This window comes from Melanostigma gelatinosum (genome assembly GCF_949748355.1).
Source record: "Melanostigma gelatinosum genome assembly, chromosome: 7".
In the NCBI taxonomy this organism is placed as follows: domain Eukaryota; kingdom Metazoa; phylum Chordata; class Actinopteri; order Perciformes; family Zoarcidae; genus Melanostigma; species Melanostigma gelatinosum.
Window position 1 is genome coordinate 27,569,284 of NC_136640.1, and position 13,527 is coordinate 27,582,810.

At 40.0% G+C, this 13,527-nt stretch overlaps 1 protein-coding gene across 1 annotated transcript in view; it reads left to right on the top strand.

Annotated features, from left to right (window-relative positions):
* Positions 1–4,726: 4,726 nt before the first annotated feature.
* akap1b (A kinase (PRKA) anchor protein 1b) overlaps positions 4,727–13,527 on the top strand; it is a 28,202-nt gene continuing 19,401 nt past the window's right edge. Inside the window, exon 1 of the mRNA XM_079272016.1 lies at positions 4,727–4,845. The gene's annotated coding sequence lies outside the window, so the exon portion shown is untranslated. The remainder of the gene's footprint in view (positions 4,846–13,527) is intronic.

Sequence of the window (13,527 nt, forward strand, 5' to 3'; positions counted from 1 at the left end):
GGTGTACGCTTGGATACAAATCAGGAGAATTAGTCACGTTATGGTCACATTCTTTGTCATTTTCTTGTTTCCTGTCATTGTCTTGTCTCTTGTCTCTTTTTGCGCCTCTGATAACCACATTTTTGTCTAATATTAAAACCTATTTTCTTTCCTCTTTGCTAGTATTAGCCCATTCTTCTCAAAAGTCTTAATTATTATTGTCTTTACTTTATAGCAGGGGTGTCCAAACTTTTTTCAAAGAGGGCCAGATTTGATAACGTGAAAATGCCAAAGGGCCAACAGTCCCTGCTAACATTATTTGAAACAATACAAGTAGCCTATACATACATTGTTATTGAATACTTTTATTTTCAATGACAGCAAATAGCAATGTAACCAAATGTAAACATTCATGTGTGAACACATCTCAACAACTAGTCTGCCTTTCTTTCACATCTTGAAAGTCAGACAACAAAGAACAAGCCATCTAAAAGCTAATTATATAGGAACCGATCAATATTCTCACCTCAAGACAATCTTAAATATGACTTAGTGAGGGTGATGAAAAGTTGTCTAACATTTAAGTTCAACACACATGAAACAGGCTAACGAAAAAAATCAAGTTGTCCCTTAGTATCTGATGATAGCTCTTCAGTGTTACGAGCCAGGCAACCATTAGCAAACTCTGTCTTCTTCTCGGGGCAAATATGTTTTCTGCTATTTTCATAACACCGTCTTTGACAAACTCACATTCCGTAAAAGGTTTGTCATGTTTAGCAATTACCACGGCCACTCCGCAGCTTACTTTGATGATGTTTGCATGTGAAAGGGACCGCTGCTGTGTGGCCAAGTTATCTTGGAGTTGCTTCACTTTTCTAGCACGGTCGCTCTCTGATAGCTTGTTGTAGCATTAGCACGTTTGGTCTCGTAGTGTCTCTTTACATTATATTCCTTAAACAAGGCAACAGTCTCATGGCAAATTAGGCAGACTCAGTTGTTTCGGTTTTCGGTGAAAAAAATATTGCGATCCCTACCTCTCCTGGAAGCGGCGGCCCTCGTTATCGACTTTCCTTTTTTTACTTGCCGTAGCCATGACAGTTCAAGGGTCAGAGCCAATTTCAAACAGCCAGACAGTTACAGAGTGGTGCTGCCACCATGAGGTAAAAAGAGGAATTGCATGTTGAATTTGTATGATTTATTCATTCCGTTTTGACTGTGCTGGCGGCCCATAAATAATGCATTTTAAGACAGAAGGCGCGGGCCGTATAAAATCTGACCGCGGGCCGTGATTGGCCCGCGGGCCGGACTTTGGACATGCCTGATTTATAGGGAAGAAATTGAGTAGGCCTAACTCTTTTAGCTTCCTATTCATTTTTTATTTTGTAAAAAGAAGAAGACGAATCTCAAATCCTATCCTCCCCCCTTTTTTATTTTTATTTTTTATTTGATTTTTGTAGTAAAAAGAAGAAGCAACATCATTCTCAGTTCTCCCTCAATTAACTAATATTTTTTACTTTTTTATTTGATTTTTGTAGTAAAAAGAAGAAGCAACATCATTCTCAGTTCTCCCTCAATTAACTAATATTTTTTACTTTTTTATTTGATTTTTGTAGTAAAAAGAGGAAGGAGAAGAATAAATCATCCTTAGTCCTCCCTCAGTTTTACTAATTTTGTACGCACTCTCTTTTTAGGTCTAGTGTCATAAAATGAATGTGTGTGTCTCAGCGTTCAGACTCAGTTTCTTCTTTTTTAGGTCTAGTGTCATAAAAAAGGAATACCTCCGGATTTTCCAAAAGAAATGATTCTCACCAGTCTGGTTCACCAAAAAGGATCTCGTCACTCCGTTCTCTTCAGCAAAATCCTGGCCTCTCAATTTACCAAAGGATTCTCGTGTGAGAATCTGGCGGAGGTCTTCACGTGCACGGTTTCAGGTTCAAAGCTGAAGAGAAGTGGAGGTATTGAGATCCGGCTCGAAGGACCATTATGTTAGAAAAATTCACTCGAGACTGGTGTAAAAATCATTGATCATTGGACATTTATTCCTTGCAAAGAAGGAGACAGGGTTGATTCACATACAGAATGTACATCAAGACCGCTCGAAGATCTGTCTCCGAGTCTCTGGTATTTATACTCAGTAAACAACATGCAGTGGGCTGCACAGGGTAACACATACACATTTCGCGTTTCACACAGGCGTCTACGTATCTGGACACTTTAACTATTCGTTCTCGTACAAAGGTCACTTTCTATCGCAAATCAGCCCTGCGTAAGTATTGACACTTTCTACACGTTTGTTATCATTCTTATTCAGGACAAACAGCTGCAGTGTTCTTTCGGCAATCAACTGCTTCTTAATAGACTAAACATTTGCTGAAGACCTAGTGTCAGTGAAAGTTCGCACAAGGACACAGGCCTTAAACACTACAGAGGAGATGAGCTTCTGTTAAATGTATAACATTCTTTAATCATTTAAACGCATACAAATTCGTCATTTAGATTTTTCCCAACATATAGACATGCAGAATACGCTCTCAAATGCAAGAGCAATGCTGTTGCAATGGGCAAGAGTTCCCAGGCGCTAATTTTTCAGGACACGACAGCTGCATCCAGAGATAAAAATAGTTCCACTTTTGGAATGCACCACGTGTCATGTGACATGGAACAACCAATCACAGCTGGCAAATATATTTTCTTTTTGTAAATTTCAGTCTATGATGAATATATGGGGGAGAAGTTAATTCTTATAGGGCAGGATTACCCAAAGTTTCACCAACTGTCCCACAGACTATTTGACTTACTTCGGCCAAACTGACAGACAAAGCAAGCCGTAAAGCTACAGTTCGGGATGTAAAGTTAATTTATCTTTGTTTTGACTTTGTTTAGTTCAGTCAGTGAGGCTCACTGCTAAATTATCTGAACTGAATCATCATCGTCATTGCAGCATGCACATTTTGGTTGCTAAGTAACGTCCCGGCTGGCATTTGGTCAGCGATGAGAGACAAACATTACAGTAGAGAAATGGCAGAGCGTACATATTCTTTGACATCACAATTCACAATTAATCTGACATTGGCCATTGGACATATAGGCTACTTTGCATGAGACTAACCACACTTACTCATAGACCTGGAGTTATGTCCAGTAACTATTTTACATGTCATATAGAGTGGTCTCGCTGACGTCACGATCTCCTTAGATACGAGGTCTGCCGCCATGTTGGAGTACATACAGATCCTACCTGGCGGCGAGTAAACAAGGAAGTGCGGCGAAAATACCATACTTTGAATCACTGGATAGTGCATCAAAGGTTCGCTACCTGGCCAAATTGAAGGTTATTGGTAACTTGGATCCCTATACGATGAGTGCAGATCGTTTCAGTGCAGATCCTACTTATCTTCCATCGGTAAACTACGCCAACATCTACGCGTATCTCGTGAACACCCCCAGTCCTTACACGAAAGACGAGTTGGAGTGCTACAAAGGGCTCGACGCTTATAATCAGTTTGTCAGTGGATGGGTCCGAGACGTCAAAGCAACGGTCGTCGACAATTCTCATCTCGTCATTGGAAGGGTAAATATATACAGATCTGGTCCGATATTTAGCAATATTCAATGTTTACTCAGTGCAAACAGACACGTGTGTTTGTTTACATTGTACGTGCATGTCATTGTGTGCGTGTGTGTAGGAATTAACTTTAAACTAACCCCTAACTTCATCCCCCCCCCCCCCCCCCCACACACACACACACATACATACATATATATGATCTGACGTTAAACTCATATCAAGCAATGCTGAGGCTGCATCTCTGTGTTTCGCCTGTTGTACACGCTCGACACGTCTCTGGTACCGACTGCTGTCACGGGCCGATGAAGCTTCGGTAACCTTCTCATGTCCAAGTTTAATTTATATTTCCTTTATTAAATACTGTTCACAAACGAATTTGTTAATAAAATCACTGACCACTTATAAAGTGATCCGCACATACTCTAGTGTACGCCAAATTCCATTCCTTTATATCTCGAGAGATGCGTGACAGCCATTTCTCGCGACGTCGCTTGGATAGCTCCTTCGTGTCATTTCCTTGATGTGTAATGACCGCTGGCAAACGAAAGAATGATTTCTTGTCTCTATCAGCTCTGCTGCCACAACCAAAGACAGCACAAAAGTTCACCATGATCGATAGGTTATGCGACTCAGCCGTGCATGCCAGTGGCTTTGTGTGTACTCCAACATGGCCGACAGCTAAACTGTGACGTCACACGAGACCACTCTATAGGTCCATAAAAAACATTTTCCAATAACTTCTACAAGATCTACTCACCAACTTTAATTTGGCTCTTTCACAGTGTTTCATAGTGTCCTCATTTTGTGACATGATTACTGAAATTATATATGTGTATATTACCGTGATCTTAGAAGGTGCAGCTCTCGCTCTCTCTCTCTCGCTCTCTCTCTCTCTCTCTCTCGCTCTCTCTCTCTCTCTCGCTGCTGTTGCAGCCTCGATGTTGATCTAAGGGCGTTTGCGTCGTGGCGGAAGTGATGTGGACTTAGTAATATTGCCTTCTCGTTTCTGACGTAGAAGTGACCATGGCGCTGATTTAGACATGACACCATCATGTTATATAGCCATCAGATCAACGTAAAGGTGACTTTACTGCATTCTTAGTTAACGCGAGACTACAAACGACTTCAACGCCTGAGTATCGCGAGACTTGACCAGCTGTTTAGTCTGTTTTTTTAGACTGGTGCTCGTCGGTCTACACGTGGGGAAGAGAGACTGACTTTCTTCAGGGACACGTTTGGAAAAACTCACATTATCACTCTCGCTCTCATCGTGGCGGCACCGAGGGCCCTAAAGCACTGTAAGTAAATGAAAAAACTCTGCAGGCGCATGCAGCAATGAAGGGGAAAGACCATGCAAGCCTATAGCCATCTGCATCATGGTCACACAGCGTGACTTAGTTCAAATTAACTCACAGGGGTGCAACACACGCACTGTGTACAAAATCCCATTCTTGACATTTCCACTCATCTCTGCAAGCTGTCTAGGGTTTACTGTTTGATCGAATGAGCGCAGTAATCCCTTGTCATTGAACAACTAGCCAGCACATCTTTCTGTAATTTAACAGTCTGCACACTCAAGCTAGCTTCTCTCCCTGTTATGTAATTTAGATTACCATAATTCATTTTCTCGTGCGGTCGCCATGCACTAACAGGGTCATGTGCCTTGAAAAGTAATAAATGCGTATAGGTTGGCAGTAGTAAGAACGTAAGGTAGTTATCTATAATTTTCGCCAGGTCGGCTAGTAAGCTAACGCGAAGGTCTGAGGCCCATGTAGGACAGAAGCACTCCCGAAGCGTCCTTAAACCCTGCGTCAGTCTGGGACAAGCTCTCACTGGTGTATTTGGTTGCGTTTGAAGCTGTGTGATGCATTGCCTTTATGTGGTGGCTTAATGCGATGGTCAGTCAGTGAAATGAAACTCTAAAGTGGCGATATACACGAGGATTTAATTGTGTAACCTACTCATCATAGTTCAATGTGCGTGTTTATCTTCATAGACGGTTTAGCATTGTAACCACTGTGCGGGGCTAGCCTGCTTAACTTCATACTTTGTATCCTGCACTGCGGCCTCCCAACCAGCCATGCTTTATTCCCAGTAGTGTAACGTTAGCGTTAGGTCACAACCACCTCTGGTGAGTAACTGGATTGCTTTCCAGTCCATGTTGAGCCAAACTCCCGTACATCTTTCGGGCCACACGTCCAATTCTACAGGCTAAACGTTGTGCGCTTTAGTACTGGACATACGTTTTGCTGTGAGTGTTCTCTGACACCTAGCGGCACATATTAAGTTCGTTTCTGTGAATTGTTGTCATTGTTTGCAAACTCATCGCACCGCCGTTTATTTTCTCTCAAAGATGGGTTGTACTCATAGACTGTATATTATACTACAACAGCAGTGCTTGTTTGTTGAGGTATACAAATGTAAATGGTCTCGCGTGAATTATGAATAAAAAGCCTCGAGTCTTATTGGATATGCATAGTGTAATAGCATAACATACCCTCCGCTACCTCACTGAGGAAGCATTAAAATACCAGAATGCTCAGTGTAGTTTCACGTTGGGGTCTGTGTAACGGAACTTGCTAGCCAACTAGCTCACCCCATGAACCGGTCAATGTTGTGATGAAATGCTCGGAACGTTACACAACGCGGTCTTGTAAAATAATGTTAATCATTTAAACACGGCACGTGCTGTGAGCCACATTGTGCGTCTCATTGTGGGTTATTAGCACGTAACGTTAGCTAACGCTAAATATTTTTACATTAGGTGGTTTAAAGTTAGTGTTATGGCCCTCGTGAACATAAGACAACATCGTCCGTTAAAGTGAAAATGATCTTCGTGTCATGGGATTGTAAATGCATTCATACGATTCTCTCGGTCAGCTAAATTGAAGGATTAGCCTGTAGCTAGTTGTGGCTAACATCAATGCTGGTTGACTCAAACTTGGCTCTAGCAGTGGAGCCCCTGTACGTTCGGTCCTATCGTTGTCCAGACTGCATGCAACATTAGACGGCGTACTGACACACACGGGCTCCTTGAAGTGTAACTGTGGGGTAATCGGGCCACTGTACAATTTACGTCTACTGGACTGTTAAGATGTCACTAGTGCAGGGTGTTAGTGTGAAATGTATACCACCGCTGCTCCGTATCCATTGTGCAAGCTGCTTTGGTTGCCTTTGCTCTGGTTAGTGACATGTAAATACAGCCTGACCACTCCCTCTGTGAAGCAGAGGTCAGCTGAATGATGAAGGAACCTGTGGAGAGAGCTCAAGATTCGTTTGACTGCTGGACTGCTCTCGTAACCTTGACAAGGTGAACGGAGTGTGGGCCACCATTGCATAGCACATGTACAGTATGTACAGTATACAGGCTCATCAGGACCTCTCTGTTGACCTTTAGCTGTCCACATGGACCATTCAGTTGCTGATTTAATATTGAAATGTGTTACATTTGGTACATTTAACATCGCAGATATTAATCATTGCAGGACTGAACTGCTGACTTGTCAGAATGGCATTACACTGAACATGCTGCACATACAACTCACCCGTCTCACATAGATATGATTATATTCTTGGAGCTCATGGAAAGTCTATTATATATTTTTTCTTGATGAAGATATTTGCAGGCTACAGTTCTATCAATTGTTTGCTTAGGTTTTGTTTAAAGTGCCCTCCAAGTCTTATCTGAATTCATATTGCAGGACATTTGATTAAAATTAAAGCCAGAGCAGCAATTTGTAGTGAATGTGTTTTTTTAAATACAATAATTTTTTGTTACGTCTTTGATTTGTGATTGACCTAGTTAAATTGGGTTGTGCTGTAAAATAACCATCAATTATAAATATAGTGTAAATATATAACACAAATGTATTTTTAATGATTAATCAAGTATTGATTAGTGGATGTACTGATATAGCTAAATTGGGCATCAGTGACAATGGGACCGGTCTATTAAAAGCATTAAAAAGGTTTATACTTCAATGTTAAATGTGAAGATTTCTTATCAAGTTGCAGGATTTAGTATTTTAATAATAAAGAACAATTCAGTACATTTACATCTGTTAGGGTTTATATGGAGCTAAATCCAGGTCAAAAGTTCTGTTCATTTGAAAAAAGAATTTGAACCTGAAAGTTAAAATTGTGGTCTTCAACATTGAAAAATACAGCAATGTGCTCAAAATAAAAATAAGTGAATGAAAAGGTTTTTTTGGCTTGAATATAATTTTGATTCAGTTCTGGAATTTTTTTGAATACATTTTTTTTTGTTGCACCGTACATATTTTCACACGAGGAGAATCTGCAGAACTTATTTTCTTATTATTTCAGGAGTTAAAAGTTTAGTTTCCTGTGTCAAGTTTATGCGGTCAGGTTGGGAATCCATAGGTTTATGCCAATTTCTACTTGTTTCATTTAGTGTTGCTTGAAAGATGCCCGATGTGTTTTTGACTGTAGCTGAAGTTGAACCTTAAATTTCCCAGCATTGATCGGGATGGTGTGCTTCTGCTCCTGGGACAGAGTGTCTCATTTTGGGAGAAATATCAATCCCTAATATCTTTGAACATTTTGTTTTAGGAAGTAAGGAAGGCAATGCTCAAGTCAAGCATGATGTTGACTTACATGTAAAGAACGGTGACTTCCACAGAGTGAGGCTTATTAATTAAACACTGGTATCAGATCAGTACTTGGTATCAGCTGATACCAAAGCTAGGACTGGGCATATGAGACTGAATGTTGCCTGAGCTTTTGACCATCATAATATTGTAATATGGCAGAAGTGTTCTCTTTTCCTGGTTTTAAATGCTGCATTACAGTAACGTGATGTCATTTTCTGAATTTACCAGACTCTGTTAGCTGTTCTATTATTTTCCATTAACCATTTATTATTCATGATTATTCCACATTACTGATGATTATCAAAATCTCATGAATATTTTTGTGAAAGCACCAATGGTCAACTGTAGAATATTGGTGCAATATCGATATTGAGGTATTTAGTCAAAGGTATTGTGATCTTTGATTTTCTCCCTATTGCCTTTTCCTACCGAAAGCCCAGATATCGTTATCGGGACTGCAACAAGTACTGATCAAGCGTGAATCTCTCTTAGGAGAGACGGGGCTCGACATATGTCCTCGTAGCACCCTGAGGATGGTAGACTCTGTCCCACCTCTTTGGGAATGAGTCTTCATTCTTCAAGACGTGGGCCACATTCATGTGTCTGCACCTTTTTAGCCTAAATGTTGACAGGAGAGTCTCTTATTGCGATTTGTCAGCTCGTTTAGTGCTGGGTGGTTTGACCAAAAATGTGTATCGTGGTATTTTTTTAAGATTCTGGCGGTTTCCCGGTATTTCTTTTTTTATCTTCTTTTTTTCCTTGACAGTGTTTTTATTAGGTTTATCGTGGCTTACTCTACTGTCAGAAGTACATATAATATAAAAACATTTTAATGTCATGTATAAAGGCTTTGATTACTATAGGGTGTGCTCGTTTGTTCGTATAATGTTGGGATAGCAGTTTGGCTGAAGTATTGTCGCCCCGGTAAGACGTACCTTGAATCCAGTGTTTTAATCATTGCTCTGAGCCCGTCTTTCTTGACTGTCTGTAGTGGGATCATGTCCTTGCATAGATGGATCGTTATTGCGTTCGTAATGTCGCTCCACCGCTTGTTTTTCTTGTCATATGCTGCCTCGAGCAAATGCCTCTTCAAGCGATGTCTGACCCTTCGGCTTCACTCGCGTTAACGTTACTGGTTGACGGCCTCGAATCCGACGGCCGTCATCACACTCTTGGTATTCCAACACATGTTTTCTGCTGAGGTGATGAAGTAAGTTGCTCGTGTTACCACCAGCGGCAACAACAGTGGCTCGAAAAACTCTCAAAATGTCAGATTTTTAAATCCAAAACACTTCCAAACAGCAGACCCAGCTCCTCTCTTGGGCACAGACTATCGGTGCATCTCCGGTCTGTCTGTGTTCATGCTGCATCACGTATGACGGTGTGTGAAAAATTCATATCATACGGGAAATTAAAACCGGTATACCGCTCCGCACTCAGCTTGTTCTATTGTTATTTAATGTGGCAATCCTGAAGATTTCAGTCCTGGTTGATTGGGATTTCAGTGAAAACAATGGAATTAGCAGTCTGGAGTCTTGGGTATTTTTCAGAATTGTGTGCATATTAGGGTTGTCACGATACCAAAATTATGACTTCGATACGATACCTGCCATAAGTATCACGATACCAGATACTAACGATACCAGAATTCGATACAATACCACAAATACGATACTGGTATATTTATCTATACTAGTAATAAATAAAACATCTGTACGGTTCCATTTTTTACCAGCTTGTTCCTGCCCAGCTTTTTGAACACGTAACAAATGGCATTAGTATTAGCCTACAGCAAGATATTAATGAGAACTACAAGGTGCCATGATTTCTGCTGGCATCTGTCTGACTGTCTGTGGGAGTGGGGGGGGGGGGGGGGGGTAAACAATGCTTCATTTACTGCATAGTGAGTTTGATATTTTCACTTCATATTTTATCTTAATTCATGGAATAATTATTTCTCCTGAACTAAAACTAAAAATAATTAGCTGAAGATCCACCCTCAGGCTCCACCAGCATGGAGCCATGTTGCATGAATTGTGTTTCATTTAGTGCACGTTTGTGTGCATTGTGACCTCATGATCATATAGGCTTGTTGTCAAACTAGGCTAAGGCTCCTCGTGTTAGCTGTCTATGGGTGAGCTTGGGGGTGTTCATGTTTATAATCACATTTGTTTCCCCGTCATTCTTTGAACTCTTTAAAAAGTTTGGGGTGTCTGTCTGAAAGGTGCTTTGCCATGTTAGACGTGTTTCCTCACTTGGTCTGAAACATGTTTTGAAACACGTTTTGCAGTCTCTGTAGGTCAGTGGGCTTTCCTTCACTGTCTGCAATATGGAGTGGTCTCGTGTGACGTCACAGTTTAGCTGTCGGCCATGTTGGAGTACACACAAAGCCACTGGCATGCACGGCTGAGTCGCATAACCTATCGATCATGGTGAACTTTTGTGCTGTCTTTGGTTGTGGCAGCAGAGCTGATAGAGACAAGAAATCATTCTTTCGTTTTCCAGCGGTCATTACACATCAAGGAAATGACACGAAGGAGCTATCCAAGCGACGTCGCGAGAAATGGCTTTCACGCATCTCTCGAGATATAAAGGAATGGAATTTGGCGTACACTAGAGTATGTGCGGATCACTTTATAAGTGGTCAGTGATTTTATTTACAAATTCGTTTGTGAACAGTAATAATAAAGGAAATATAAATTAAACTTGGACATGAGAAGGTTTCCGAAGCTTCATCAGCCCGTGACAGCAGTCGGTGCCAGAGACGTGTCGAGCGTGTACAACAGGCGAAACACAGAGATGCAGCCTCAGCATTGCTTGATATGAGTTTAACGTCAGATCATATATATATATATATATATATATATATATATACATATATATATATATATATGTATATATATATATATATGTGTGGGGGGGGGATGAAGTTAGGAGTTAGTTGAAAGTGAATTCCTACACACCGCACACAATGACATGCACGTACAATGTAAACAAACACACGTGTCTGTTTGCGCTGAGTAAACATTGAATATTGCTAAATATCTGACCAGATCTGTATATATTTACTCTCCCAATGACGAGATGAGAATTGTCGACGACCGTTGCTTTGACGTCTCGGACCCATCCACTGACAAACTGATTATAAGCGTCGAGCCCTTTGTAGCACTCCAGCTCGTCTTTTGTGTGAGGACTGGGGGTGTTCACGAGATACGTGTAGATGTTGGCGTAGTTTACCGATGGAAGATAAATAGGATCGGCACTGAAACGATCTGCACTCATCGTATAGGGACCCAAGTTATCAATAACCTTCAATTTGGCCAGGTAGCGAACCTTTGATGCACTATCCAGTGATTCAAAGTATGGTATTTTCGCCGCACTTCCTTGTTTACGCGCCGCCATGTAGGATCTGTATGTACTCCAACATGGCCGACCGACCTCGTAACTAAGGAGATCGTGACGTCGGTGAGACCACTCCATAGCCAAAGTACTTCCAGATGATACTTCTGGCATCTTGTTTTCCAACAAGCCGAGGACGGTTGGCAAAAAGCTCCTGCATGTCTCCCCTGTGATCACTCTGTGAGTGCGTGCTGCCTGTTGCTGTGAGCGCGCTGGGTAGCCCCGCCCCCTTGCATGCCTGCAGGCAGCATGACGGGGAGCGGAGCAGCCAGTGCGCTCTGATCGCGCGCTATTTTAATAAAGTATCGATACTAAAAATATGCAAAATCATATCGTTTTTAACGTACAGGTACTGCAGTACCTTTTTAGTATCGATACACCGTGCAACCCTAGTGCATAGTTAAAAAACATTTGTGTGTGTAAAATAGAGTAAAACTGTAATACAGCGTTTGTTTTACGCGAGTGCCGCCACGGACTCCCAGCGAAGGACTTTGAAAGTTAACGGAAATATTAACGTGAGACAACATCCGGTTTCTTAAGACGAACATCCGGTTTTCAGAATAAGATGCCAACAAAGTATACATATTGCATAATGGAAATTAGATTAAATGAATTATATTCACATTAAGTATAAAACATGCAACTGCATCTCGTGAGTTAAAGGTAAAATACACCTAAATTGTGCGTAAAGGGTCTTTATTCTTTGATTTGAGGGTTGCTGGAAATGAATAATACCTGACTGACAGTCAATTAAGATATTTTACTCAGTAAAAACTCTGAACTGAATTTGTACCTTCAAATGGCACATTTTTAAAAATTAAGGTGCTATAAAATGTTTTTCTCAAAAATTCCACACAATGACTAATGCATAAGTTCAGCACAAAAATGAGTAATATCACAATATTTGAGGTGCTACAAAAATATTTTCTCAATAATTGACTGATGTATATGTAATCAAGACATCGTTGACTTAATAATTGTTATTAGTTGTTTAAAACATTTAATAATAACAAGAAATAACCACAAAGAAATAAGAATAAAATTGAATATGATTGTCTGATTTGTTTGTTTTTTGTTAAATAAATCTAAGAAAACACTTAATCTGTAGACTACTGCCTAATAGTCGTATTATTGCCATTTGATGACAATTGCTCATATATTGTAAGCCTAAATAAGTATATGTATTTAGAAGTTTCAAAAAATGCCCCCAATTTTTTGAAAATGCCCCTGGATTTCAGTCAGTGGGGGGCAAAAATTGCCCCCAAGAAAGTATGTGAATTTCCTACCCTGCCAACAGTTGATTATAAAGAGCAGGTAGGAGTGCCAGATAGATATATATATATATATTTATATATATTTATATATATATATATTTATATATATATATATATATATATATATATATTTATATATATATATATATATATATTTATATATATATATTTATATATATATTTTTATATATATATATATATTTTATATATATATATATATTTTATATCTATATATATATATATTTTATATCTATATATATATATATTTTATATCTATATATATATATATTTTATATCTATCTCTGAAAGCACGGCAGGATATGATTGCGTCATCCACATCATGCGATGCATTCCTCCTGGTGGAGGCAGGCCTGGCCAGGTTTGTTAAGGAAAGGCATGTGCACATGTCCTTTTTTTAACATGGACAGAGAGTCTCCTCCTGTTAGGCGGCACACCAAGAATTGGGTATGCAGAGGGCTGTTCCAGTGTCGTCTGTTGGGGCTGGTTTCCTAGTACACGCTGACCCTTTTGTTACTCTAAGCCTTTCAACCCAGTCTATGTTCTTGCTCCATTTCATTCTTTTTCAACATTTGATTTGTTAGTGTAAAAGCTTTAAATAAGATGAACCGCTCAACTGGAATTGATAATATGCAGAAACTAAATTTTACACATGGCAATTATTTTATCATTCGTT